The sequence below is a fragment of the Bombina bombina genome, chromosome 6 (assembly GCF_027579735.1).
Source record: "Bombina bombina isolate aBomBom1 chromosome 6, aBomBom1.pri, whole genome shotgun sequence".
Taxonomy (NCBI): Eukaryota; Metazoa; Chordata; class Amphibia; order Anura; family Bombinatoridae; genus Bombina; species Bombina bombina.
The window spans coordinates 214,681,546-214,697,047 of record NC_069504.1 but is presented as its reverse complement, the minus strand read 5'-3'; positions in this window follow the sequence as shown (position 1 = coordinate 214,697,047).

The following is a 15,502-nucleotide window of genomic DNA, read 5'->3' as shown; positions in this document are numbered from 1 at the left end:
AAAAATGAAACTAATAGTTATAATTGAAATAATTGTGGGCAGGGCTTCATGGCATATCTATTTATCTTTTATGGGTGACAGATGTTACGCATATTCTGAGCTTAATAAAATTCACTTATAATTGGGATGATGTACATAAACCTGTAAATAGGACAAAAACCCTAGACCATTTCTAGTTGCAAAATATCTTGCCCTTTCTATATGGGTGTCATGAACTCCTCAGTTCCACCTTAACTTATGTTACTACATCTCACATATCACCTTAAGAATCAATTATCTGGCTCTCTTTTCCTTTAAAAGCTTTCCATTTTCCATACACCTTTGCTGGTTTATTGAAGGTTGATACCCACTCACTCTCCAGCCTTTCTTGTTACTTGTCTAAAACAGAGTATCACTTGTTCTGTGATTAGCTCTGTCTCCTTCAACTGAAGCTACTTCTCATCTAAAGCAGAAGTCACCTGTTGCAACTGCAGCACGCACGCCGCTCTAACAACTTCCAGCTTAACAGACACAGGCCGCAATCTGCAGAGAGGATCAGAGAAGCTGCACGCACACAGCTGCTAGAGCCAGGTTCCGTATACAAGTGTTAGCATTGCCGTTAAGACTGTGAACTTATCTTTACCGTATGGTGTAATGTTTAACAGCGCAGCAAGCTGATACAGTATTCTTAACACTGTTTACAAATCTTTACTGCAAGGTGTATTATTTAAAGGCCCAGCAAGCTGAAACAGTAAACTTAACACTGTGAACTTATCTTTACCACAAGGTGTATTATTTAAAGGGCCAGCAAGCTGAAACAGTAAACTTAACACTGTGAACTTATCTTTACCACAAGGTGTATTATTTAAAGGGCCAGCAAGCTGAAACATTATAATCCACACTGTGAACTTATCTTTACCGCAAGGTGTATTATTTAAAGGCACAGTATTACCTTAAAGGGGACCTCACTTATCTGTCACAAACCTATATAAACTGCTACTTATTATCTAAAAGTTTACATAGTACAAACTTATCTCTGGACCCAGATATAATTCACCTGATCTTACTACTTATAATTTTGAGGTGAATATTCCGGGCTACATTAATCCAGGTGATTAAGACTCTGTCTCCTCACTAGCAGACAGACTTAATCACATGATACATACAAACTATTTACCAGAGAATACTCATAATCAGACTAAAGAAACAGCAATCAAATTGCTGATCATTACATAATAAACCAGCCATAAAATCTATATTTGATAATGGAGCCCAGTGACCTGACATCACAAATCCATACCCTAAATCAGCGTTTGGATAGTCTGACACAGGCTTTTAGAGAGCTGCAGGTAGAAAACCAGAGTCTCAAAGCCTGTTTAAGGGAAGCATTGTCAAATAGGAACTCTGGAACTGATCATCAAGCAGAACCCCAAGTCTCCTACCCGGAGAAATTTTCTGGAGATCGTTCCACATTTAGGCAGTTTAGGAATGCATGCCTCTTGCTTTTTGAGCTTCGTCCTAGGACATATGCAACTGATAGGTCCAAGGTTCTAACCATACTCTCCTATCTCAGGGGAGAACCCAGGGCCTGGGCCGACTCCTTTTATGAGACCCATGACCCCATTCTAAATTCCCTGGATGCTTTCCTAAAGGCATTATCAGGCCTCTACGATGACCCCTACCGTCAAATAACTGCAGAAAGTAAACTCAGGAACTTAAAGCAGTCTAAAGCACCGGTAGAAGAGTACATTACCAGATTTAGAATCTGGGCTAGAGATTCCCTCTGGAATGAGGTATCTCTAAAAAACCAATACCGTCTCGGACTTGCAGAGGAGATCAAGGATGAGCTCGCCAGGATTGGTATACCGGATCATCTTGACGACCTTTATGCCCTCACGATTACAATTGACAGACGCCTTAGAGAGAGGAAGCAGGAAAGAAGCCCATCTACAGCACCTGTTCGCAGGGTACTGCCAACTCCTCCAACCGTTGGTCCACCGTCCGACCAACCCATGGACATCAGTTTTATTAGGGGTCCACTTACCCCGCAGGAAAAGGCTAGACGCCGAACTGCGAATTTATGTATGTACTGCGCAGGTACTGGTCATGCAGTTAAGGAGTGCCCTCTATTACTAAAGCAGAAGATAGGTAAGATCCATAACATAAAACATTGTTTCCACACAAAAACCACTGCTACAGCTTACCTTACCATTCCCTTGCTTTTGCAGTGGGACCGACACAGGATAGAGTTTAACGCAATCATCGATACAGGCGCTTGCGCCAACTTTATTGATTTACGTTTGGTTGAATTAAATAAAATATCCTTTCAGTTTAAAAGCACACCTTTGCCTATAAAAGTCATTGATGGTTCGCATTTAGCATCTGGTCCAGTGTCTCAACAGACTATTCCTTTACTCGTTTCCTCTCCACCTGGTCACACTGAAACTATCTCCTTTGATATTATTTCTTCTCCCATTTACCCTATTGTTCTGGGAATCACTTGGCTTCAACTACACCAACCTGTGGTACATTGGGATACCCTCACCATTTCATTCTCCTCTCCATACTGTGTCTCAACTTGTTTTCCAAACACTCACTTGTTCACTACTTCCTCATCTCCTATTCCTACACAATATCTTGACTTCTCTGCTGTCTTCAATAAAACAGAAGCCGAGTCGTTGCCCCCACATAGGCCTTACGATTGCCCCATAGACTTACTTCCCGGGGCAACCATTCCCTATGGCCACATCTATCCTCTTTCTAGACCTGAATTGGCTCATTTAAAAACCTATATCACTGATAATCTAAAAAAAGGTTTTATTCGCCCTTCCACCTCCCCTGCCGGTGCCGGCATTTTTTTCGTGAAAAACAAGGATGGGTCTTTACGTCCGATAATAGATTATCGGGAATTAAACAAGCTTACTAAAAAGAACAGATACCCTTTGCCTCTCATTCCCGAGTTAATTGAGAGGTTAAGAGGCGCCACTATTTTTACTAAACTTGATCTTAGGGGCGCCTACAACCTTGTAAGAATAAGGTCCGGAGACGAGTGGCTGACTGCATTTAGGACCAGGTATGGTCTTTTCGAATATACAGTTATGCCATTCGGGTTGTGTAATGCTCCGGCAACATTCCAGAATTTCATTAATGATATCTTTAGGGACATCCTCAACACTTTCCTGGTGGTCTATCTAGACGATATTCTTATCTATTCTTCCTCTTTCTCTGAACATGTCAAACACGTCAGGTTAGTGTTATCCAGATTACAGACACATAAGCTGTATGTCAAGTTAGAGAAGTGTCTCTTCCATGTAAATGAAGTATCATTTCTTGGCTATCGCATTAGCAATAGCAGGATATCTATGGAGGATAGTAAAATCTCTGCCATCACCACTTGGCCTATACCTTCCAACATAAAAGAAGTCCAGCGGTTCTTAGGCTTCGCCAATTTTTACAGGCGCTTTATCTGCAATTTTGCAGCCATTGCTAGGCCACTCACTAACCTGACTAGGACCTCTAAGCCATTCATCTGGACTCCAGAAACTCAAAAGGCATTTGAACTCCTTAAATCTCTATTTGTTACTTCCCCAGTACTGCACATTCCCAACAGCAAAGCACAATTCGTATTGGAAGGGGATGCGTCCGAATACGCCATCGGATCTATTCTATCCCAGAGACTCTTACCAAAAGATCCTTTGCACCCAGTGTGTTACTTCTCCAGACTCCTTACACCTGCTGAACTCAACTATCCAGTGGGGGAAAAGGAGCTTCTCGCAATTAAGACTTCATTTGACCAGTGGAGACATTTGCTGGAGGGCGCAGAACATCCAATAGTAATTTATACGGACCATAAAAACCTACAATATCTTCAAACTAGTCGTACTTTGTCAGCTCGTCAGCTCAGGTGGAGCTTGTACTTTTCACGATTCAATTTCACCATCACATATCGACCTGGTTCAAGAAATGGTAAGGCGGACGCTCTGTCTCGAAAGGATATTAAGCCTTCCACTGCTCATCCCAACTCAACAATAGTTCCCGTTACATCCATAATTGGTGTACTCTCACCTGATAGCACTGAATTAAAGAACCAACAACAACTGGATACAACAAAGGCTACTTACCCTCTCACCCCTGATCAAAACGGTATCCTCTGTAACAAGTCAAGATATTACATACCACCATCTCTCCGGACAAAAGTGTTATCTATAACTCATGATTCATCCTTAGCTGGTCATTTGGGAATACATAAGACCTATGACCTTCTACAAAGGCACTTCTGGTGGCCTTCTATGAGACACTCAGTAAAACAATATATAAGTTCCTGTTCCACCTGTCAAACCTGTAAACCATCTCATCAACTCCCTCTGGGCCTATTGCAAAACATACCCTTACCAGACTATCCGTGGGCATACGTCTCTATGGATTTTATCGTTGATCTTCCAAGCTCCTGTGGCATGACTGTCATCTTTGTCGTAGTTGACCTGTTCTCTAGAATGGCCCACTTCATTCCTACAGCTTCACTTCCTACAGCACAGCAGACTGCAGATCTATTTATCAAAGAGATTGTTCGACTGCATGGCCTTCCAGTATCTGTACTCAGTGACAGAGGGTCGCAATTTACATCCAAGTTTTGGAGATCCCTATGTCAATCTCTTGGCATTCAGCAACACCTGACTACATCGTACCACCCGCAAACAAATGGGCTATGTGAACGTACCAACCAATGGTTGGAGCAATACCTGAGATGTTTTTGCTCCCATAAACACGACTCTTGGGCTTCGCTCCTTCCCCAGGCTGAATTTTCTTTCAATAACACTACTAATTCATCCACAGGATTTTCACCCTTTTATGTCAACTCAGGAAGGCACCCTCGTTTTCACCCGCTACCTCCTGCAAACAGTCCCTGTCCACAAGTAAATGACTTGGTCAACTCCATTAAACAGACCTATACTGTCATACAAGAGAACATCAAGCAAGCACAAGCCACCCAGAAACGATACTACGACCTACGCCATCGTCCCCAACCCGCCTACAAAGTGGGTGACGTAGTTTGGCTCGCCACCAAAAATCTTAAATTACCTACACCCTGTAGGAAATTCAATAAACAGTAGGCATCCTGATCGTCCAGCGCCTTGACACCTCCTTGAGGTTCTTTTGAGGGGGGGATGTGTCATGAACTCCTCAGTTCCACCTTAACTTATGTTACTACATCTCACATATCACCTTAAGAATCAATTATCTGGCTCTCTTTTCCTTTAAAAGCTTTCCATTTCCCATACACCTTTGCTGGTTTATTGAAGGTTGATACCCACTCACTCTCCAGCCTTTCTTGTTACTTGTCTAAAACAGAGTATCACTTGTTCTGTGATTAGCTCTGTCTCCTTCAACTGAAGCTACTTCTCATCTAAAGCAGAAGTCACCTGTTGCAACTGCAGCACGCACACCGCTCTAACAACTTCCAGCTTAACAGACACAGGCCGCAATCTGCAGAGAGGATCAGAGAAGCTGCACGCACACAGCTGCTAGAGCCAGGTTCCGTATACAAGTGTTAGCATTGCCGTTAAGACTGTGAACTTATCTTTACCGTATGGTGTAATGTTTAACAGCGCAGCAAGCTGATACAGTATTCTTAACACTGTTTACAAATCTTTACTGCAAGGTGTATTATTTAAAGGCCCAGCAAGCTGAAACAGTAAACTTAACACTGTGAACTTATCTTTACCACAAGGTGTATTATTTAAAGGGCCAGCAAGCTGAAACAGTAAACTTAACACTGTGAACTTATCTTTACCACAAGGTGTATTATTTAAAGGGCCAGCAAGCTGAAACATTATAATCTACACTGTGAACTTATCTTTACCGCAAGGTGTATTATTTAAAGGCACAGTATTACCTTAAAGGGGACCTCACTTATCTGTCACAAACCTATATAAACTGCTACTTATTATCTAAAAGTTTACATAGTACAAACTTATCTCTGGACCCAGATATAATTCACCTGATCTTACTACTTATAATTTTGAGGTGAATATTCCGGGCTACATTAATCCAGGTGATTAAGACTCTGTCTCCTCACTAGCAGACAGACTTAATCACATGATACATACAAACTATTTACCAGAGAATACTCATAATCAGACTAAAGAAACAGCAATCAAATTGCTGATCATTACAATGGGTAACATCCTGGTTCAATAGATTTTTGTAACCAGTTAGGTGAATCTTGAGTTTTTACAAAATGACTATGCACCAAACTATCACGTAGGTTTAGTGCTCTACGATGAAGTCATTTGTGGCTGTGCTGTCAATATCGAAGCTAACTTGGTATCCATTAGAAGTAAATACCAGTGTTGTTTCATTATTTTTCTTATATCTTCCCAAGATTCATTGTACTGTGTGATGTACCTCACGTGTTTTGTGTAGTTGTTTGTTTCTGTCTATTACCCTTAGTTGATTTTTGTGGTAAACTGAATAGACTATCTTGATGTGACTGATCCTTTATTTGTTGAAAACCCTGACTTATAATTTTTTTGGCGTAACCTCTCTCCAAGAACCTTTTTTGTAAGACCTTCTGATTCTTTCTCATGGTCATGGTCTCTTGTGCAGTTCCTACGGGCTCTAGTTAGGTTCAATATTGACAGCAACCATATAGAAAGGGCAAGATATAGAGTGTATAAGATACGAAACAAAATTTCATGCTAGTCTATCGTGCAATTTCTACTATTGAGGTTACTATTCCACTGGTGTATCAGGATCTGATAGATGTTTTTGACATGAAGGAAGCTGAAAGCTTACCACCTCACCGGGTCTATGATTGTCCCATTGACATTGTTCCTGGCTCACAAATCCCTTATGAAAAGATATATCCTCTTTCACAAAAAGAGCTGACTCACACGCATACCTGGATGAAAACCTGAAAAAAGGTTTCATCACTCCATCTACTTCCCCAGAAGCAGCTGGCATGTTTTTTGTAAAGAATAAAGATACTACCTTAAGACCTATAATAGATTATATAGCCCTTAATGCCGTTACCATTAAAAACCGTTAACCGCTGCTGCTCATTCCGGAACTCCTTGAAAGCCTAAATAACACCACAATATATACCAAGTTAGATTTAAAAGGTGTTTATAACCTCATACGTATTAAAAAAGGAGATAAATGGAAGACAGCATTTAGAACCAGATACGGTTTATTTCAGTACAGGGTGATGCTTTTTGGGCTCTGTAATGCCCCTGCTACTTTTAAATATTTTATCAATGAGATTTTTAGAGATTCAACAGACATCTGCGTAGTTATATTTTGATATATTCGAATAATATTCATGAACATGAGAAACATGTAAGATGGGTTCTGACACGTTTACTTGAACACAGACTTTTCGCAAAATTAGAGAAATGTCAGTTTCATGTTAAGAAGATTACATTTCTTGTATATATAATATCTCCAAAAAGTATCCAAATGGACCCAGACAAAAATATCAGTTATTACTAAATGGCCACATCCTACATCTGTTAAATCCCTTCAGAGATTTCTAGGTTTTTCCAACTTTTATAAGAAGTTTATCTTCAATTTTTCTACAATAGTTAAACCCCTTACTACGCTCACTAAAAAATATCAGAAATTCTCTTGGACTTCTGAAGCTCAACATCCGTTTGATCATCTTAAACATTGTTTTACTACTGCTCCCATCTTAAGTCTTCCAAATCATGATTGCCAATTCGTCGTTGAAGTTGATGCCTCCAATTCAGGAATTGGGGCTGTACTGTCACAAACGTAGTGATCTTACCTCTAAGGTTCATCCTGTGGCTTTCTTTTCCAGAATACTCCAATCAGCTGAAACTAATTATTCCATCAGTGACAAAGAGTTATTGGCCATCAACTATGCATTGGAGACCTGGAGACACATATTGGAAGGTACATCTGTTCCATTTATGATCTTCACAGATCATAAAAAATTAGAATACTTAAAAAAGAACAAGTCTTTGTCTGCCCGACAAGTGAGATGGGCTTTATTCCTTGACAGGTTTGATTTTCGCATTACCTATAGACCAGGTTCACATAACACCAAGGCAGATGCCTTATCAATGTTGTACGAACACCTCCCAGATAAAGACTCCATGAATCCCATAATTCCCTCCCGAGAAGTTCATTGGTCATATCACTTCTTTTGAAAAACAAATTCTTAAAGAACAACAGACTGAGACCATTCCTCCTGCAGATTGTATTCTTTGTCCATCTTCTGGTTTGTATACCCACCAAAACAAAATTTACTTACCTCTTAATCTCAGAGACTCCATTCTTTCCCATCTTCATGACAACCCTTTATCGTGTCATGTAGGGGTGACCAAGACTACTGAATTAATTAGAAGACACTTTTGGTGGCCTCATATGGACCAAGTGAACATAAAAAACGTATAGGATATTTAACATCTATTCCTGTTCCAGATACACCCTGGTCTACAATTTCAATGGATTTCATTGTTGACCTCCCACTCTCCCAACAATACAACACAATATTAGTAGTGGTTGATCATCTTACTAAATTAGCACACTTTATTCCCCTAAAACATCTACCTACTTCTAAAGAGACTGCAGATGTATTTCTCAGGGATATCGTTAAATTACATGGTATACCCACAACTATTATTACTGACCTAGGTACACAATTCACCTCATCTTTTTGGAGATCCCTTTACAGATTATTAAAAATAGACTCTAGACTATCCACAGCCTACCACCCACAAACAAATGGCTTAACAGAAAGAGTAAATCAAATACCCGAACAGTATCTGAGATGCTATATTTATCATCTCCAAGACAATTGGATTTCATTCTTAGCATTAGCTGAATTCTCATATAACAATTCTGTATCTTCATCCTCTAACATGACACCTTTTTATGCCACTTACGGATATCATCCAACAACCTTATCCTTCTCTAAAATTACAGTCAACTCTCTGGCCACAGCTGACTACTCCATAAAACTTCAACGAAGATTGAATTATTTAAAATTCCATCTTTCTCGGGCTAAATCATGACAGAAGTATTATTACGACCTGAGACATCTATCACCCCCTAATTACAAAATTTGTGATCTTGTCTGGCTGTCCTTGAAACATTTGAGGATAGATCAACCTTCAAAAACTGACAAATCAATTCCTAGAACCTTTTTCTATTAAGCGCATTATTGATTCTAATGCAGTAATTCTCAATCTTCCAGCTACTTATAAAATACACCCATCCTTTCATATTTCGCTTTTAAAACCTTACCGAGTAAGCATTCGACTCGCATACGTCACCCACCACCACCTGTTAGGGTCGACAATCATGATGAATTTGAGGTCGAAGCAATCCTTGACTCCCGAACCATACGTAGAAAGTTGGAATATTTAGTGGCTTGGAAAGGTTATGGTCCTGAAGATAACTCTTGGCATCTGCACTCTGATGTTCATGCAAGTTGATTAAGGCATTTCATCTCTCCAATCCTATGAAGCCCCGCTCTGACTCCTCAGTGAGGACTCCTTGAGAATGGGGATCTGTAATACTCCTTTAAGACTTAACCCTCCAACTTTATCATGACTATTGAAGCCGTTCATTACTGAACTTCATTGCTTGATTATTGAAGCACTTTGTTTATTCCAAGAGTGCAAATCTTTGTCTTGGACATTTTTACTATGAATTATCATTTACCTCTTTACCTGCTAGATCATCTAATCTTATCTAACCGGAGTCTCAGCTGTTCCACATCACCTGACCGGATTTCTGCTTTCCTTCTCAACCTTTACTCCTGTTACCACCGGAGCGGTTTGTGTGAGAACGCTGTCTACTATCTTCCTCAACCTTCCCAGCTGATAACGCCTGAGCGCTTTGATCGAGAACGCTGTTTATAATCCTCCTCAACCTCCCCTCTTGATACTGCCAGAGCAGTTTGTGTGAGAACGCTGTTCTCATTTACCTGCTACCTACAGTGAAGCTACTGGAACAATTGTGAACGTACCGAATCTTTCGGCAGCAGCAGTTTCAGCTCAACTTTTCTAAGCTGACTTGTCCTGCTTGATATCGCTCTCAGTAGGTCTCCTCCTCAAACAACTGATACTTGTCACGGTGGATCTAATCACAAGTATAAGAGTTTATATTGTTGATGAACTGTACCATTGTTCTTTCATATTGTCATCTTTCATTAAGTTTGTGTGGGACTTATTGAGACTACTATTCATATAAGGGTTCTAGTTTAAGCATTCTAGTTATCTTCAATCACTAAAGTTATACCTCTTATATTCCTGGGAATCTGAATAGATCCCTGGTTTTGACATACTTGTGACTTTACCAAATTAACAGGTCACTCAAAGACTGGACTAACTACTAAATTATTTTTACCCTTTATTCCTAAATATACTGGGTGTTATTAAATTTAGCTACATCTAAACAATTTCTTTATTTAAAGAGATATACATATCATATATCAGTCAGTGCATTACACTTCCTCACTTGCTGTGCAAATGATCAGGCTTTCATCAATGTAGAGAAAACATGTCTCGGGTATTATGCTGCAAGTAGTAGGATACTGGGGAACCATCCTTGTTACCGAAGCTGTTCCCAGCTTTTAGAGGTAAATTTCCTACCCAAATGTGAAATAAATGTGAATGAGGGCCCCATTATCAAAAACTCACTGACATTGAAATTATCAGCTTATTTGACTGAGCACTAGTGTCTCTCCTTAGCATAAAGCATATTGGTGGACACCACTTAATGAGATACAGAGCTCCCAAGGTAAAAAAAAACCCCATGGCATTAAAACCATCCCTGAAAAGTCTTGTAATACTGACGACATTACTTATGGATTCTTGCAAGACCAGAGATCTTTAGAGAATCAGGCCCTGAGTATGAATCTGACAAGTCATATAACACTGTAAGGCAAGTCGCTTATGTAAACATTCCTTACTTGCTGCTAGGTCATCCTACTTAAGGATATTGGTGTATAGTGTTGCCAAGATAAGTATCCTGTGCCAGCAGACTGTTCCTTATCATTATTATTATTTATTTATTTTAAAGTGTTTATTCTTCTATCCACTGGTTTCTCTGTTATTACATGGAACTATTGTATCAAATAGTTATCTGGTAAACATTTAATTTTATATGACTTTCTGGGCCTGATGATCAAAACTCACCTGCATGGAGAGGAATTTCACCAAATCTTTGGGGTTTGTTTTGAGCATTATATTGCAATGTATTTGTCTCTCCTTCACATCCAGAACTCTGCATAAGGAAATAAACATCTCTCAAGAAAAAAATAGCCTTTTTAAAAAGACCTTGCAGTATTTGATATTATCAGCTGATTTAATAAAAATTATCTATCTTAAATGAAACTATCAATAACCATGTCAGCTGCAGATGGCAGTGTGAGCTCAAAATAGAAAATTGGCTTTGAATTAATTAATAAAATGAATTAAAAAATCTTAACATGTTTATTTATGTATTTATTTTTTTAAGGAACTTAAATACAAGCTACAGCTTTGAGAATTTTCCAAATATTTTAAGGAGTTGAATTTATTTAGATATCACAGCTGTCTTGTTAAACTATGACATGAAGTAGTATTTACTTTAAGGAAGGCAGCTGCAACATTTCAGGCTATTCTAAATTAAGGTATAAAATTGTGCTAGCTTTCGTTCAGTTTTATATTTTTGTATTCAAGGCTAAACTAATAAATTTTCATTATCATTATTAGTACATTTTATTTTACCCCAACCTAGGGCCAGATTACAAGTGGAGCACTATTTAACGCTTACACTCGAGAGTTAACTGTGCTAGAAGTAAGTTTTTTTTTGTGCGCGTTAGGTTGCGCTTGTATTATGAGTTGAAAGTAAACTGTTTTTGCTTGACGAGAGAAAAAAAAAAAGCAAAGTTAGAATATTGTTTGCAAATTCAAGATGTGCAGTCAGTGGAGGCAGGTGAGGCAGTGCCTCTAAAACAATCAATAAAGTCTGAATTGCAGGAGCTTTCTGTTCAGTGACAGGCAGTAGGAAGAAGGCCATCAAAGCAGGGAAAATCATGTGTGCATGGGATGAGGGTGAAGTGTGGTCATGTTAGTTTGTGTATGGTAACTTGTGTACTGCAGCTCTGTTTACAAGATTAGCTGTTGTTCACTTTGATGGAACATAGTTCTAGTACAGCAAAAAGAGCTCCCAATTTAAAGGATAGTTTGGTTAGAAGCAAATGTGTAACTCCTCAAAAACTGGCTTCTTAATCAAAAAATGGTAGGCAATTTCCCATGTAAGAAGTGTGTAGACTGCAGATTTATGGCAAAAACTAAAGTCTTTTCTGCTAACACTGAGAGGATATATAAATTGAGACATTTTATTAATTGCAACACTGAAGGAGTGGTTTATCTACTCTCCTGTACCTGCCCCAGCTTTTATGTTGGGAAGACAAAAAGGATTCTGAAAGACAGAATTCTTGAACATAGAGATGACATTAAAAATAAGGCTCAAAACAGTAGTGTAGTAAGGCACTTTGAAATCTTCCATAACATTATACCCGATTTTATGAGATTTATTGGCATAGACAGAGGCATCACCAATGGTAGAGGTGGAGATAATGACAAGGCTCTCCTTCAAAAAGAGTGCAGGTGGATATATAACCTCTTCCATTGGACCATTAGGCATGAATGAGAGGCTTGATATGGCTAGCTTCTTATAATTTGACATAAAGAACATAATTGCCCAGACATTTGTTTGGATTTTTCGTCAAATACAAAAAATAAGCTGTGTAAAAAACTACCTGGATTGTGGTGTTAGAATATGTAAATAGTATAACTTCATTTATAAATCAGAAAGTTTATTTATACTAGTTAGTTTTAACTTGATATCATTACTTTCACCTCCAAACATATGCGGAGTGTATGCAGCTTTAAAAGCCTGCATACAAGACGTCATATCATCTAGCTCTGAGGAAGCCTCTTGTGACGAGGGGCTGAAACGCGCATCGCCAATTGGCTGACCGACCCATGTGACCTGACATGCTGGTTTGTTTGTCTGGCGGAAGACTCGTCTGACATCGCCGAAGCTAAGATTATTCAAAGAAAGCTTTAGTTCATCGCTGATATTTGTACTCTGCAACTGGTCTGCATTACAGATCCTACAGCATGCTTTTGAGGTGGCTATGACCAGGAGTGACTACGGATAGGAAGCACCGGAAAGCTGAGTGTCTGATTTTAGTGATGTGTATTGTGAACAGGTGCAGTTGACAGAGGAGTACAAAATCCCTAATGAGGCATCCTCCTGCATCTTTGTCTCTACACTACTAACTGTATATGCTCTATGTGCTTTGCCTTTTAAAACTGCTGTTGAATTTTGCTACATACTGCATGGCTTTGTGATTGCTTTCATCTGCATCTTTTGCTGGACTTGTAAGAATTCTTTACAGCACTTTACTGACGGAGGGACGATTCTGTCTTGATAAACCTATAATACTCTGGACGTTTATTTTCTGTACAGTACGTCCAGCCTGGCATCCAAATTTCAACATTTGCGGAACTTGACCTTGCCTGGGCTAGTTTGGAGAGGCTTGCTTTCATTGTATGCGTGGCCATGCATTTAGCCTCTTTTAGCGTTTATGTTTGGGCACTATATATATATATGTTCACATATATCACATATATAAATATATATATAAGTGATTATGCACAGGCCTTCGTTAATCGCCTTCTCTGATCTTAATTTACACTAAAACCTATATGGGTCTGAGAATTTGCATAGGCGAAACTGATCGGTGCTTACTCAGTTGTAGCAATATCATGCATGTTCTGAATGTATTTATTTTCAGTAGGAATTACTCCTATTAGTCTATATAAACCGCATGTTAGTTCCCTAGGGCCGGTCCTAGCATTTTATATGTAAATAATTGTGTTTTGTATATTTCACCACTGTTCACCAGAACTTGGATTCTGTCAGTTTTACGGGCTTGCGCTCAACACAATGTACAAATAAACCATTTTTTGATACTGTTCTTTGAGAGTGTTTCAAATAATTATTTACTTTTAAAAGAGTGCTGAATTACCTGTCTTTCATAGTGACTTTATCATATTTCACTATATTTACCATTCTTTAGTTCATAGAAATTATTTAAAGGGTCTGCACCACAATTTAGAAACATCTAACCAATACATTTGTCTTTAACACGTTTTGGCAATTTATTATAGAACGATTGATTTTTCTTTCAGTTCGTAAAAAAAAAAAAAGAATCATTTTTTTAATTTTTCCATTCACTATTCATATACATATTTATTATTATTACTATTATTATTATTGGTTATTTGTAGAGCGCCAACAGATTCTGCAGCGCTAAATATTTAGACATGTGTATATCTCTATGTTAAAGCCCTTTGCCTGCCTTTTTTTTCTGACACCTTACACCTCATATATTTGAGCCCTTATAACTTTTTGTGCAATATTTTTTGGGGAGTAATTTTTATTAGATGGTGTTATTATGAGTGTAAATGTACGTTGCAGTGTATTTTTGATGTGCTTTAACCAGTTAACCAGAGTTCTGAGGATGCACTAACCCGACAAGCGTTAACTTGAATTGTGCTCGTTCGATCTCGTTTACTTTCAACTTGTAATGCAAGCGATAAACCTGAAGTGCAAACACCCGCTATAAACCCCTAATCACTCAAGCGCAAATGTTTGCGATCCACTCATAATCTAGCCAATATTTTACAATGCTATATCAGGGTGCAAAAATATGTTATAACAATAAAACCAAATATACATTTAGTGTACTTATATACAGCTTTGGTCTTCCTCTAGGGGATCTATTTCATAGGTTCTCTGTTATCGGTCGTAGAGATTTCTTCTCCTACCTCCCTTTTCAGATCGATGATATACTCTTGTATACCATTACCTCTACTGATTCTCGTTTCAGTACTGGTTTGGCTATCTACTATATGTAGATGAGTGTCTTAGGGTAAGTAAGTCTTATTTCTATTTATGACACTCAAAGCTATGGTGGGCACTTTATATGTAAAGTTCTAAATATATGTGTTTAAACTTATATTTGCCATGATTCAGGATATTCAGTATTCCTTCATTCAGACTGTCAGTTTCATTTTGGGAAAATGCATATAAATTTCTTTTTTCTTACCTTCAATTTTCAATTGACTTTTTTTCAAAAATTGCGGGCTGTTAGGCTCGCGGGTGCAGAAAATGCTTCTATTTATTGCGTCATTCTTGGCGCAAGTTTTTTCATAATTGCGTCATTTTTGACGTATGTGTATTGCAGACTTTTTTTGGCTCCAAAAAATATGGGCGTCATTCTTGGCGCCAAAATGTGTGGGCGTCATTCTTGGCGCCAGTTTTTTTCACATTATTTCAGTTTCACTTTTCAGTTGCTTCTGGTTTTCTAGAAGCTTGTTTCATTTTTTCATTTTTTCCCATTCCTGAAACTGCCATTTAAGGAATTTGATAATTTTGCTTTATATGTTGTTTTTTCTTTTACATATTGCAAGATGTCACTACCTGACCCTGG